This window comes from Salmo trutta, chromosome 4 (assembly GCF_901001165.1).
Source record: "Salmo trutta chromosome 4, fSalTru1.1, whole genome shotgun sequence".
Lineage (NCBI taxonomy): Eukaryota > Metazoa > Chordata > Actinopteri > Salmoniformes > Salmonidae > Salmo > Salmo trutta.
Genome location: NC_042960.1, coordinates 64,351,661 through 64,365,604, shown reverse-complemented (window position 1 = coordinate 64,365,604; position 13,944 = coordinate 64,351,661). Strand labels below are relative to the sequence as shown.

General features: G+C 37.9%; 1 protein-coding gene across 2 annotated transcripts in view; it reads left to right on the top strand.

Annotated features, from left to right (window-relative positions):
• LOC115192856 (zinc finger protein 609) overlaps nucleotides 1-13,944 on the top strand; it is a 181,485-nt gene that overhangs the window by 50,651 nt on the left and 116,890 nt on the right. The window lies entirely within an intron of this gene.

The following is a 13,944-nucleotide window of genomic DNA, read 5'->3' as shown; positions in this document are numbered from 1 at the left end:
AATACATATAGATTCACAATACATATAGAATCATGAGAATCTCAATACATATAGAATATCAATACATATAGGATCATGATAATCACAATACATATAGTCACAATACACATAAAATCACAATACATATAGAATCATGATAATCACAATACATATAGAATCACAATACATATAGCATCATGAGGATCTCAATGCATATAGAATCATAATACATATAGAATCGCAATGCATCTAGAATCTCAATACATATAGAATCATGAGAATCTCAATACATATAGAATCATGAGAATCACAATACATATAGAATCTCAATACATATAGAATCTCAATACATATAGAATCATGAGAATCTCAATACATATAGAATCATGAGAATCACAATACATATAGAATCTCAATACATATATAATCTCAATACATATAGAATCATGATAATCACAATACATATAGAATCATGATAATCACAATACATATAGTCACAATACACATAAAATCACAATACATATAGCATCATGAGGATCTCAATGCATATAGAATCATAATACATATACAATCTCAATACATATAGAATCGCAATGCATATAGAATCTCAATACATATAGAATCATGAGAATCTCAATACATATAGAATCATGAGAATCTCAATACATATAGAATCATGAGAATCTCAATACATATAGAATCATGAGAATCTCAATACATATAGAATCATGAGAATCACAATACATATAGAATCATGAGAATCTCAATACATATAGAATCACAATACATATAGAGTCATGAGAATCTCAATACATATAGAATCATGAGAATCACAATACATATAGAATCATGAGAATCACAATACATATAGAATCATGAGAATCTCAATACATATAGAATCATGAGATTCTCAATACATATAGAATCATGAGAATCACAATACATATAGAATCACAATACATATAGAGTCATGATAATCACAATGCATATAGAATCATGATATCACAATACATATAGAATCACAATACATATAGAATCATGAGGATCTCAATACATATAGAGTCATGAGGATCTTAATACATATAGAATCACAATACATATAGAATCATGAGGATCTCAATACATATAGAATCACAATACATATAGAATCATAATACATATAGAATCTGAATACATATAGAATCATGAGAATTACAATACATATAGAATCTCAATGCATATAGAATCTCAATACATATAGAATCTCAATACATATAGAATCATGAGGATCTCAATACATATAGAATCATGAGAATCACAATACATATAGAATCACAATACTTATAGAATCATGAGAATCACAATACATATAGAATCACAATACATATAGAATCATGAGAATCACAATACATATAGAATCATGAGAATCACAATACATATAGAATCATGAGAATCACAATACATATAGAATCATGAGAATCACAATACATATAGAATCATGAGAATCACAATACATATAGAATCATGAGAATCACAATACATATAGAATCATGAGAATCACAATACATATAGAATCATGAGAATCACAATACATATAGAATCATGAGAATCACAATACATATAGAATCATGAGAATCACAATACATATAGTATCATGAGAATCACAATACATATAGTATCATGAGAATCACAATACATATAGAATCATGAGAATTACAATACATATAGAATCATGAGAATCACAATACATATAGAATCATGAGAATCACAATACATATAGAATCATGAGAATCACAATACATATAGAATCATGAGAATCACAATACATATAGAATCATGAGGATCACAATACATATAGAATCATGAGAATCACAATACATATAGAATCATGAGAATCACAATACATATAGAATAACAATACATATAGAATCATGAGAATCACAATACATATAGAATCACAATACATATAGAATCATGAGAATCACAATACATATAGTATCATGAGAATCACAATACATATAGAATCTCAATACATATAGAATCATGAGAATCACAATACATATAGAATCACAATACATATAGAATCATGAGAATCACAATACATATAGAATCATGAGAATCACAATACATATAGAATCACAATACATATAGAATCATGAGAATCACAATACATATAGAATCACAATACATATAGAATCATGATAATCACAATACATATAGAATCATGATAATCACAATACATATAGAATCATGATAATCACAATACATATAGAATCACAATACATATAGAATCATGATAATCACAATACATATAGAATCATGATAATCACAATACATATAGAATCACAATACATATAGGATCATGAGAATCACAATACATATAGTCACAATACACATAAAATCACAATACATATAGATTCACAATACATATAGAATCATGAGAATCTCAATACATATAGAATATCAATACATATAGGATCATGATAATCACAATACATATAGTCACAATACACATAAAATCACAATACATATAGAATCATGATAATCACAATACATATAGAATCACAATACATATAGCATCATGAGGATCTCAATGCATATAGAATCATAATACATATAGAATCGCAATGCATCTAGAATCTCAATACATATAGAATCATGAGAATCTCAATACATATAGAATCATGAGAATCACAATACATATAGAATCTCAATACATATAGAATCTCAATACATATAGAATCATGAGAATCTCAATACATATAGAATCATGAGAATCACAATACATATAGAATCTCAATACATATATAATCTCAATACATATAGAATCATGATAATCACAATACATATAGAATCATGATAATCACAATACATATAGTCACAATACACATAAAATCACAATACATATAGCATCATGAGGATCTCAATGCATATAGAATCATAATACATATACAATCTCAATACATATAGAATCGCAATGCATATAGAATCTCAATACATATAGAATCATGAGAATCTCAATACATATAGAATCATGAGAATCTCAATACATATAGAATCATGAGAATCTCAATACATATAGAATCATGAGAATCTCAATACATATAGAATCATGAGAATCACAATACATATAGAATCATGAGAATCTCAATACATATAGAATCACAATACATATAGAGTCATGAGAATCTCAATACATATAGAATCATGAGAATCACAATACATATAGAATCATGAGAATCACAATACATATAGAATCATGAGAATCTCAATACATATAGAATCATGAGAATCTCAATACATATAGAATCATGAGAATCACAATACATATAGAATCACAATACATATAGAGTCATGATAATCACAATGCATATAGAATCATGATATCACAATACATATAGAATCACAATACATATAGAATCATAAGGATCTCAATACATATAGAGTCATGAGGATCTTAATACATATAGAATCACAATACATATAGAATCATGAGGATCTCAATACATATAGAATCACAATACATATAGAATCATAATACATATAGAATCTGAATACATATAGAATCATGAGAATTACAATACATATAGAATCTCAATGCATATAGAATCTCAATACATATAGAATCTCAATACATATAGAATCATGAGGATCTCAATACATATAGAATCATGAGAATCACAATACATATAGAATCACAATACTTATAGAATCATGAGAATCACAATACATATAGAATCACAATACTTATAGAATCATAATACATATAGAGTCATGAGGATCTCAATACATATAGAATCTCAATACATATAGAATCATAATACATATAGAGTCATGAGGATCTCAATACTTATAGAATCATAATACATATAGAATCACAATACATATAGAATCACAATACATATAGAATCATGAGAATCTCAACACAAATAGAAGAATGAGGATCTCAATACATATAGAGTCATGAGGATCTCACTGAGGATGATGAGGAACTCAATACTGGGGACCACATAGACTACATCCAGTTTGCTGAGTAGAGTGTCGGAGGCTATTTTGTAAATGACATCGACAAACTCAAGGATCGGTAGCATAGTCAGTTTTATGAGGGTATGTTTGGCAGCATGAGTGAAGGATGCTTTGTTGCAAAATAGGAAGCCTATTCTAGATGTAATTTTGGATTGGAGATGCTTAATGTGAGTCTGGAAGGAGAGTTTACAGTCTAACCAGACACCTAGGTATTTGTAGTTGTCCACATATTCTAAGTCAGAACTGTCCAGAGTAGTGATGCTGGACGGGCGGGCAGGTGCAGGCAGCGATCGGTTGAAGAGCATGCATTTAGGTTTGCTTGCATTTAAGAGCAGTTGGAGGCCATGGAAGGAGAGTTGTATGGCATTGAAGCTCGTCTGGAGGTTAGTTAACCTGTCTGGGGTATGTGGGACGATTTCGTCCCACCTACGTAACAGCTACTGATATTCCAGTGGCGCGATTTTTGAATCGTTAGAAATACTATTACTTCAATTTCTCAAACATATGACTATTTTACAGCTATTTAAAGACAAGAATCTCGTTAATCTAACCCCACTGTCCGATTTCAAAAAGGCTTTACAACGAAAGCAAAACATTAGATTATGTCAGCAGAGTACCCAGCCAGAAATAATCAGACAGCCATTTTTCAAGCTAGCATATCATGTCACATAAACCCAAACCACAGCTAAATGCAGCACTAACCTTTGATGATCTTCATCAGATGACACACCTAGGACATTGTGTTATACAATACATGCATGTCTGTTCAATCAAGTTCATATTTATATCAAAAAACAGCTTTTTGCATTAGCATGTGACGTTCAGAAAACGCATAACCCCCGGCAAACTTCCGTTGAATTTACTAACAGTTTGCTAAATTACTCACGATAAACGTTCACAAAAAGCATAACAATTATTTTAAGAATTATAGATACATTACTCCTCTATGCACTCGATATGTCCGATTTTAAAATAGCTTTTCGGATGAAGCACATTTTGCAATAATCTAAGTACATAGCCCGGCATTACAGGGCTAGCTATTTAGATACCCACCCAGGTCAGCATCCACCAAAATCACATTTCCTATAAGAAAAATGTTCTTACCTTGCTTGTTCTTCATCAGAATACACTGCCAGGACTTCTACTTCAATAACAAATGTTGGTTTGGTCCCAAATAATCCATCGTTATATCCAAACAGCGACGTTTTGTTCGTGAGTTCTAGAATGCTTCTTCCCGGTTTCGCGCATGGCGCGTTGGCTTGTCAAAAATGTCTAAATATTCCATTACCGTACTTCGAAGCATGTCAACCGCTGTTTAAAACCAATTTTTATGCCATTTATGTCGTAGAGAAGTGATAATATTCCGACCGGGAGTATGCATTGAGCCTAAACAGCCGAATAAAATTTCTCCTCAGAAGCGACTCATGCACGCGCATCATTCAAAGGTCCTCGGAGCATCCACTTACAAAAGGCGATAATATGTTTCAACCTGAGGCTCCCTCGTAAACCTTCAGTTATTTCGCGGGCTCTGAGAGCCTATTGGAGCCCTGGGAATTGTCACGTTACAGCTAAGATTCTTACTTTTCAATAAAAAGATGCAAGACGCACGACTCCTTGTCAGACAGGGTACTTCCTGCTTGAAACCTTGTCAGGTTTTTGCCTGCCATAGGAGTTCTGTTATACTCACAGACACCATTCAAACAGTTTTAGAAAATTCAGAGTGTTTTCTATCCAAACCTGAACAATAATATGCATATTCTAGCTTCTGAGTTGGTGTAGGAGGCAGTTAAAAATGGGAACATATTTTTCCAAAATTCTCAATACTGCCCCCTAGCCCAGACAGGTTAACACAGTGTCCAAAGATGGGCCATAAGTATACAGAATGGTGTCGTCTGCGTAGAGGTAGATCAGAGAATCACCAGCAGCAAGAGCAACATCATTGATGTATACAGAGAAGAGAGTCGGCCCGAGAATTGAACCCCCATAGAGACTGCCAGAGGTCCGTACAACAGGCCCTCCGATTTGACACACTGAACTCTGTCTGAGAAGTAGTTGGTGAACCAGGCCAGGCAGTCATTTGAGAAACCAAGGCTGTTGAGTCTGCCAATAATAATGCGGTGATTGACAGAGTCGAAAGCCTTGACCAGGTCGATGAATACGGCAGCACAGTATTGTATTTTATCAATGGCGGTTATGATATCGTTTAGGACCTTGAGCGTGGCTGAGGTGCACCAATGACGAGCTCGGAAACCAGATTGCATAGCAGAGAAGGTACGGTGGGTTTCGAAATGGTCGGTGATCTGTTTGTTAACTTTGCTTTTGAAGACTAGAAAGGCAGGGCAGGATGGATATAGGTCTGTAACAGTTTGGGTCTAGAGTGTCTCCCCCTTTGAAGAGGGGGATGACCGCGGCAGCTTTCCAATCTTTGGGGTTCTCAGACGATACAAAAGAGAGGTTGAACAGGCTAGTAATAGGGGTTGCAACAATTCCTGCGGATAATTTTAGAAAGAGAGGATCCAGATTGTCTAGCCCAGCTGATTTGTAGGGGTCCAGATTTTGCAGCTCTTTCAGAACATCACCTATCTGGAAGGAGAAATGGTGGAGGCTTGGGCAAGCTGCTGTGGGGGGTGCAGAGCTGGGTTGGTCCTGGTTGGTCCCTGAATGGGAGACCAGGTGGTGTTGGAGGGCCAGTAGGAGGTGCTCTTTCCTCGGATCGCAAAAAAAATATCCCAGTGCCCCAGGGCAGTGATTGGGGACTTTGCCCTGTGTAGGGTGCCGTCTTTTGGATGGGACGTTAAACGGATGTCCTGACTCTCTGTGGTCACTAAAGATCCCATGGCACTTAACACTCCTACTCTTATGATAACACCAGTGTCCTGGCTAAATTCCCAATATGTCCCTCATACCATCACAGTCACCTAATCATCCCAAGCTTACAATTGGCTTATTCATCTCCCCTCTCCCCTGTAACTATTCCCCATGTTGTTGCTGCCAATGAGAATGTGTTCTCAGTCAACTTACCTGGTAAGGGTAAAATAAATCAAACATTGCAATGGTATTGGACTTCAGATAGCTCAGGACTAGTATCAAGCTATTACCTCAAATTGAAGCATTTCCAGCAGAATGATAGCCTGTTGAATTCTAAACCCTTGAAAACGATGTAACATTATTTCTGTGACGGCAAGCTGTGTTGCTCCTTCACATGACCCTGTGGTTTTGAAATGGCTGACTGTTGCTCATAATCCTCCACGGAGAGAGGAGCGGGGAGACAGAATTGCTTGGAATCGCTTGCCACAGTGTCTGTCAATCAAGGGATTTTCCCATGTTGCCACAATCATGAAGTAGAGCAGAATTTGTGAGAGCAAATACATTTAAAAAAAGTAATGCATTGGTGGGAAATTCGATTGATCTGGCAAGGGATGAAAAATGCAATTATTTAAGCCCCCTCCACTCAAGTCCACAACAATAAGATGTATATTTAATAAGCTTTAAGATGACTGATTGATCTAATGAATGCTGAGTAGTAAATTGGGCTATAACAGATTTGTTTGATAGAGGAGACAACAGAAAATCTGTATGGAGGAGTTTTATACTGTCTTCTGAAAACAGGAGTCTTGGTCGTTCCACCTCCTAAAAGCACCAGAAAGAGGATGGAAACCATCAGGTTGTTCTGAAATGCTTTCTGTTGTTAGAAACAGATATGATTAGTGTTCCTGCAACATTATTGTGTTACAATATCATTTGATCTCTGAGAAATTAAGCGAATTGATAGCACCCAAATTGGCCATTTTAATTTATAGGATACATGTACTATTCAATAAATATAGTACCTAAGATTCGATTTGGACCAAACTTTTTTCTAACAAGGAGTAATTATGATTTTATTTTTGGAATTCATCATGTATGATACAACGTAAATATACACTATATACAGTACCAGTCAAAAGTTGGGACACCTACTCATTTCAGGGTTTTTCTTTATTTTCTACATTGTAGAATAATAATGAAGACATCAAAACTATGAAATAACACATATGGAATCATGTAGTAACCAAAAAAAGTGTTTAACAACTCAAAGTATATTTTAGATTCTTCAAAGTAGCCACCCTTCACCTTGTTGACAGCTTTGCACACTCTTGGAATTCTCTCAACCAGCTTCATGAGGTAGTCACCTGGAATGCATTTCAATTAACAGGTGTGCCTTGTGAAAAGTTAATTTGTGGAATTTATTTCCTCCTTAATGCATTTGAGCCAATCAGTTGTGACAATGTAGGGTTGGTATACAGAAGGTAGCCCTATTTAGTAAAAGACCAAGTCCATATTATGGCAAGAACAGCTCAAATAAGCAAAGAGAAACGATAGTCCATCATTACTTTAAGACATGAATGCCAGTCAATTCGGAAAATTTCAAGAACTTTGAACGTTTCTTGAAGTGCAGTCGCAAAAACCATGATGAAACTGGCTCTCATGAGGACCGCCACAGGAAAGGAAGACCCAGAGTTACCTCTGCTTCAGAGGATAAGTTCATTAGTTACCAGCATCAGAAATTGCAGCCCAAAGTAACACACATCACAACATCAACTGTTCAGAGGAGACTGCGTGAGTCAGCCCTTCATGGTCGAATTGCTGCAAAGAAACCAATACTAAAGGACACCAATAAGAAGAAGAGGCTTGCTTGGCCCAAGAAACATGAGCAATGAACATTGGACTGGTGGAAATCTGTCCTTTGGTCTGACGAGTCCAAATTTGAGATTTTTGGTTCCAACCATCTTGTCTTTGTTTTACATTTTACATTTACGTCATTTAGCAGACGCTCTTATCCAGAGCAACTTACAAATTCTTTGTGAGACGCAGAGTAGGTGAACGGATGATCTCCGCATGTGTGGTTCCCAACGTGAAGCATGGAGGAGGTGTGATGGTGTGGGGGTGCTTTGCTGGTGACACTGTCAGGGATTTATTTAGAATTCAAGGCACACTTAACCAGTATGGCTACAGCATTCTGCAGCTATATGCCATCCCATCTGGTTTGCGCTGTGTAAGGGCTATTTGACCAAGAAGGAGAGTTATGGAGTGCTGCATGACCTGGCCTCCCCAATCACCCGACCTCTACCCAATTGAGATGGTTTGGTATGAGTTGGACTGCAGAGTGAAGGAAAAGCAGCCAACAAGTGCTCAGCCTATGTGGGAACTCCTTCAAGACTGTTGAAAAAGCATTCCAGGTGAAGCTGGTTGAGAGAATGCCGAGAGTGTGCAAAGCTGTCAACAAGGCAAAGGGTGGCTATTTTGAAGAATCTAAAATATGTTTTGATTTGTTTAACACTTTTTTGGTTACTACATAATTCCATATGTGTTATTTCATAGTTTTGATGTCTTCACTATTATTCTACCATGTAGAAAATAGTGAAAATAAAGGAAAACCCCTTTTAATTTATTTTTTTACTCTTATTTTACCAGGTAAGTTGACTTTGAACACATTCTCATTTACAGCAATGACCTGGGGAATAGTTACAGGGGAGAGGAGGGGGATGAATGAGCCAGTTGAAAGCTGGGGATAATTAGGTGACTGTGATGGAATGAGGGACAGATTGGGAATACGGTGTGTCCAAACGTTTGACTGGGTGTGTGTGTGTGTGTGTGTGTGTGTGTGTGTGTGTGTGTGTGTATAAAAAATTAGATACACTACCATTCAAAAGTTTGGGTTCACTTAGAAATGTCCTTGTTTTTGAAAGAAAAGCACATATATTGACCATGAAAATAACGTCAAATTGATCAGAAATACAGTGTAGACATTGTTAATGTCGTAAATGACTATTGTAGCTGGAAACAGCAGATTCTTTATGGAATATCTACAGAGGCCCATTATCAGCAACCATCACTCTTGTGTTCCAATGGCACGTTGTGTTAGCTAATCCAAGTTTATTATTTTAAAAGGCTTATTGATCATTAGAAAAACATTTTGCAATTATGTTAGCACAGCTGAAACTGTTGTTCTGATTTAAAGAAGCAATAAAACTGGCCTTCTTTAGACTAGTTGAGTATCTGGAGCATCAGCATTTGTGGGTTCGACTACAGGCTCAAAATGGCCAGAAACAAAGACTTTTGTCAGTCTATTCTAGTTCTGAGAAATGAAGGCTATTCCATGCGAGAAATGGCCAAGAAACTGAAGATCTCGTACAACGCTGTGTACTACTCCCTTCGCAGAACAGCGCAAGCTGACTCTAACCAGAATAGGAGTGGGAGGCCCCGGTGCACAACTGAGCAAGAGGACAAGTACATTAGTGTCTAGTTTGATAAACAGATACCTCACAAGTCCTCAACTGGCAGCTTCATTAAATACTACCCGCAAAACACCAGTCTCGACATCAACAGTGAAGAGGTGACTTCAGGATGCTGGCCTTCTTGGCAGAGTTCCTCTGTCCAGTGTCTGTGTTCTTTTCCCATCTTAATCTTTATTTTTTTATTGGCCATTCTGGCCAGCATCTTGGAGTCGCCTTTTCACTGTTGACGTTGAGACTGGTGTGTACCAGATTTGAGAGAAATAATCTTTTTGTGCATATGGAAAATTTCTGGGATCTTTTATTTTCATCTCATGAAACATGGGACCAACACTTTACATGTTGCGTTCATATTGTTGAGTATAAATGTGGTTTTGTAATATTTTCATTGGGAATTGATTAGTCCTTGTGCATAGAGTTGAATGGCTTGTATACCTTTGCAGTCATTGGCTTTTGTTTATCATACATTTTAAAGTGAAACATCTCGACATCACTCTGTTGCCATGGACTTGCCCAGATTCTTTTGGAACAATTACCATGTAAGGAGGGTGTTACTGAATAACAATGAAAAGAGAGCAGAGCAGCGAGTGGACATTTTGTAATCACGTCTCATCCTGCTGAAATCCTCCGACTTCGGTTAGTTTAATTAAGTGTGGAATTAGAGGCAGTTCACCAGAAAGGCAGTTCTCAGAATAGCTCTGGCATCCTGCTTGCCTTAGAATAATCAACTGTCATTTCAAGCAGCACAAATAGTCTTATTAGATTCTATGTTATCTTTTCAACACGGTCTTTCCCTGACATTGCAGGATAGAATTCTTAAAATCACAGATTGATCAAATCAAAGTTTATTTGTCACGTGCGCCGAATACAACAGGTGTAGACCTTACAGTGAAATGCTTACTTACAGGCTCTAACCAATAGTGCAAAAAAGGTATTGGGTGAACAATAGGTAAGTAAAGAAATAAAACAACAGTAAAAAGACAGGCTATATACAGTAGCGAGGCTACATGCAGGTTAGTCAGGCTGATTGAGGTAGTATGTACATGTAGATATGGTTAAAGTGACTATGTATATATGATGAACAGAGAGTAGCCGCAGATTGATAGTCAGACAACTAGGCCTAAGTGTTTATCAAGTAGAACCCATCCATTTTTGCAGTATGTTTGGCTGTCTGTTTGTGACTGGATTTTCCCTGGTTCTGTGGCCTCACGTTTTTTTGTTGGGTTTGTATTTGACGGGAATGCTTGCATCTCTCAGCAGGCTCAAGCCCTGTGACTAACGAAGGATTAGACCAGACTACTTAAGAGTTATTTAAAAAAAAAAAAAAAATTCCCACCTACCCCCGTCTGACCATCTGGCTTCACAACCAATCAAACGCAGACGGAGCATTTTACCCTGCTGCTGGCCGAGCATGTCAAGAGTTCAACAGAACACTCGGTAACACAGCCAGAGCAAGGAAGGACCCAATGCTGAAAATGGTGGCTATCCACTGGCTATATCCTGTTTCCACTCGGTAGTTTGTAGCTAGCTATAGTAGCTAGAGCAAGGAGGGACCCAATGCTGAAAACGGTGGCTATATCCTGTTTCCAATCGGTAGATTGTAGCTAGCAATAGTAGTTAGAGCAAGGAGGGACCCAATGCTGAAAACGGTGGCTATCCACTGGCTATATCCTGTTTCCTGTGAAGGGAAGATTTTGTTTGTTGAAAAGTTACATTTTTTGTTATTTACCTTTCCATTTCAAGAATAATGCCGAGGCAGAGTATCTAAAATGATTAGCCTTTTTCAAATCTACTTTGTTTATGCTACATGTCATGCATCTCAGTCGGACTATGCAAACATCTCGAGTGCATCTCGCTCTTTCTCTCTTCGTGTGTGTGTGTGTGTGTGTGTGTGTGTGTGTGAGTGAGAGAATTGGCCTTCCATTGTCATGAAGGAGCAAAAGGGTTACGCCAACGCATTCATATGATAAGTGCCTTGAAAAGAGAAGCTCCTCTTCCGGCACACAAGTTGTATTAGACCCAGTGTCAGGAAATCAAAAGCGGCAAAGTGCTGTGATCTGCCTCAATGGAGGCAAAGGGCTGTGATCTGCCTCAATGGAGGCAAAGGGCTGTGATCTGCCTCAATGGAGGCAAAGGACTGTGATCTGCCTCAATGGAGGCAAAGGGCTGTGATCTGCCTCAATGGAGGCAATGTGCTGTGATCTGCTTCAATGGAGGCAAAGTGCTGTGATCTGCCTCAATGGAGGCAAAGTGCTGTGATCTGCCTCAATGGAGGCAAAGGACTGTGATCTGCCTCAATGGAGGCAAAGGGCTGTGATCTGCCTCAATGGAGGCAAAGTGCTGTGATCTGCCTCAATGGAGGCAAAGTGCTGTGATCTGCCTCAATGGAGGCAAAGTGCTGTGATCTGCCTCAATGGAGGCAAAGGGCTGTGATCTGCCTCAATGGAGGCAAAGGGCTGTGATCTGCCTCAATGGAGGCAAAGGGCTGTGATCTGCCTCAATGGAGGCAAAGGGCTGTGATCTGCCTCAATGGAGGCAAAGGGCTGTGATCTGCCTCAATGGAGGCAAAGGGCTGTGATCTGCCTCAATGGAGGCAATGTGCTGTGATCTGCCTCAATGGAGGCAAAGTGCTGTGATCTGCCTCAATGGAGGCAAAGTGCTGTGATCTGCCTCAATGGAGGCAAAGTGCTGTGATCTGCCTCAATGGAGGCAAAGTGCTGTGATCTGCCTCAATGGAGGCAAAGTGCTGTGATCTGCCTCAATGGAGGCAATGTGTCGGGGCCCATAAAATTCCTGGGTCTTGTTTCACTCTTTATTGGTCTGTCACATGTAAAAAGGCTAGTGTGGGGAATACCAATAACTCAGAACAAACTAGTTAAGAAGAAGGCCATTGCTAGAGAGTCTCTTTTTGCCTAACATTTTGGTCCGTTTGATCGTACAGGCTGACTAAGATGAACCAGAACTTCCTAGTAAAGGATTCTGGCACAAAATGTTAGGCCTAAGTGTGTCTTTTTGTTTAGTCAGGTCCTCCCACCCCCACTGATTATGAATGCAAATCTATTTCTGTGTCGTATTAAATGTCTCACAACGGAGAGGTAGCCTAATAGGATCATGGTTGCTTCATCAAGACCTTCATTACAGATCATTAATGCTGACATTGTAATCCATTTTTCCTTTCTCCCCCATTAGCTTATATAGAGCAAAGTGGGTAAGTGGGCTTTGATGCCGGCAGTAGAAGTCAACCTTGTTTTGGTGCTTTTGTTGACCGCAGTGGATTGATATGTCATGGTGTTAATAAGACTAAATATCCGGCGGGGGGGGGGGGGGCTCTGGTGAGGAGCTTGATCTCTGGGGCAGGGTTTGTGGCTTTGATGATTTCAGAGGTCTCTTTAGTCCTGCCTGACGTCAACCTGCTGGTAAAAGAGGAAATGGACTCCATATGTGTTTGGTGTTTGCTGAAACCTCACCCTCCCTGGCAAAGCCGCCATGTGCCTTGTAAACCCAAAGGCAGCTTTCTCCCTGAACTTGAGAGCGCATCGAGGAAGCTTGGCTATTGTTTTCAGGAATGGTACAGTTTATTGCACCTTCAAATTAGGTCAAATACACACTACACATTAGGTCAACGAGCTACAGAGACTATACATTAGGTCAACGAGACAAAACATTGTCAGGCACCTGTTTAGGA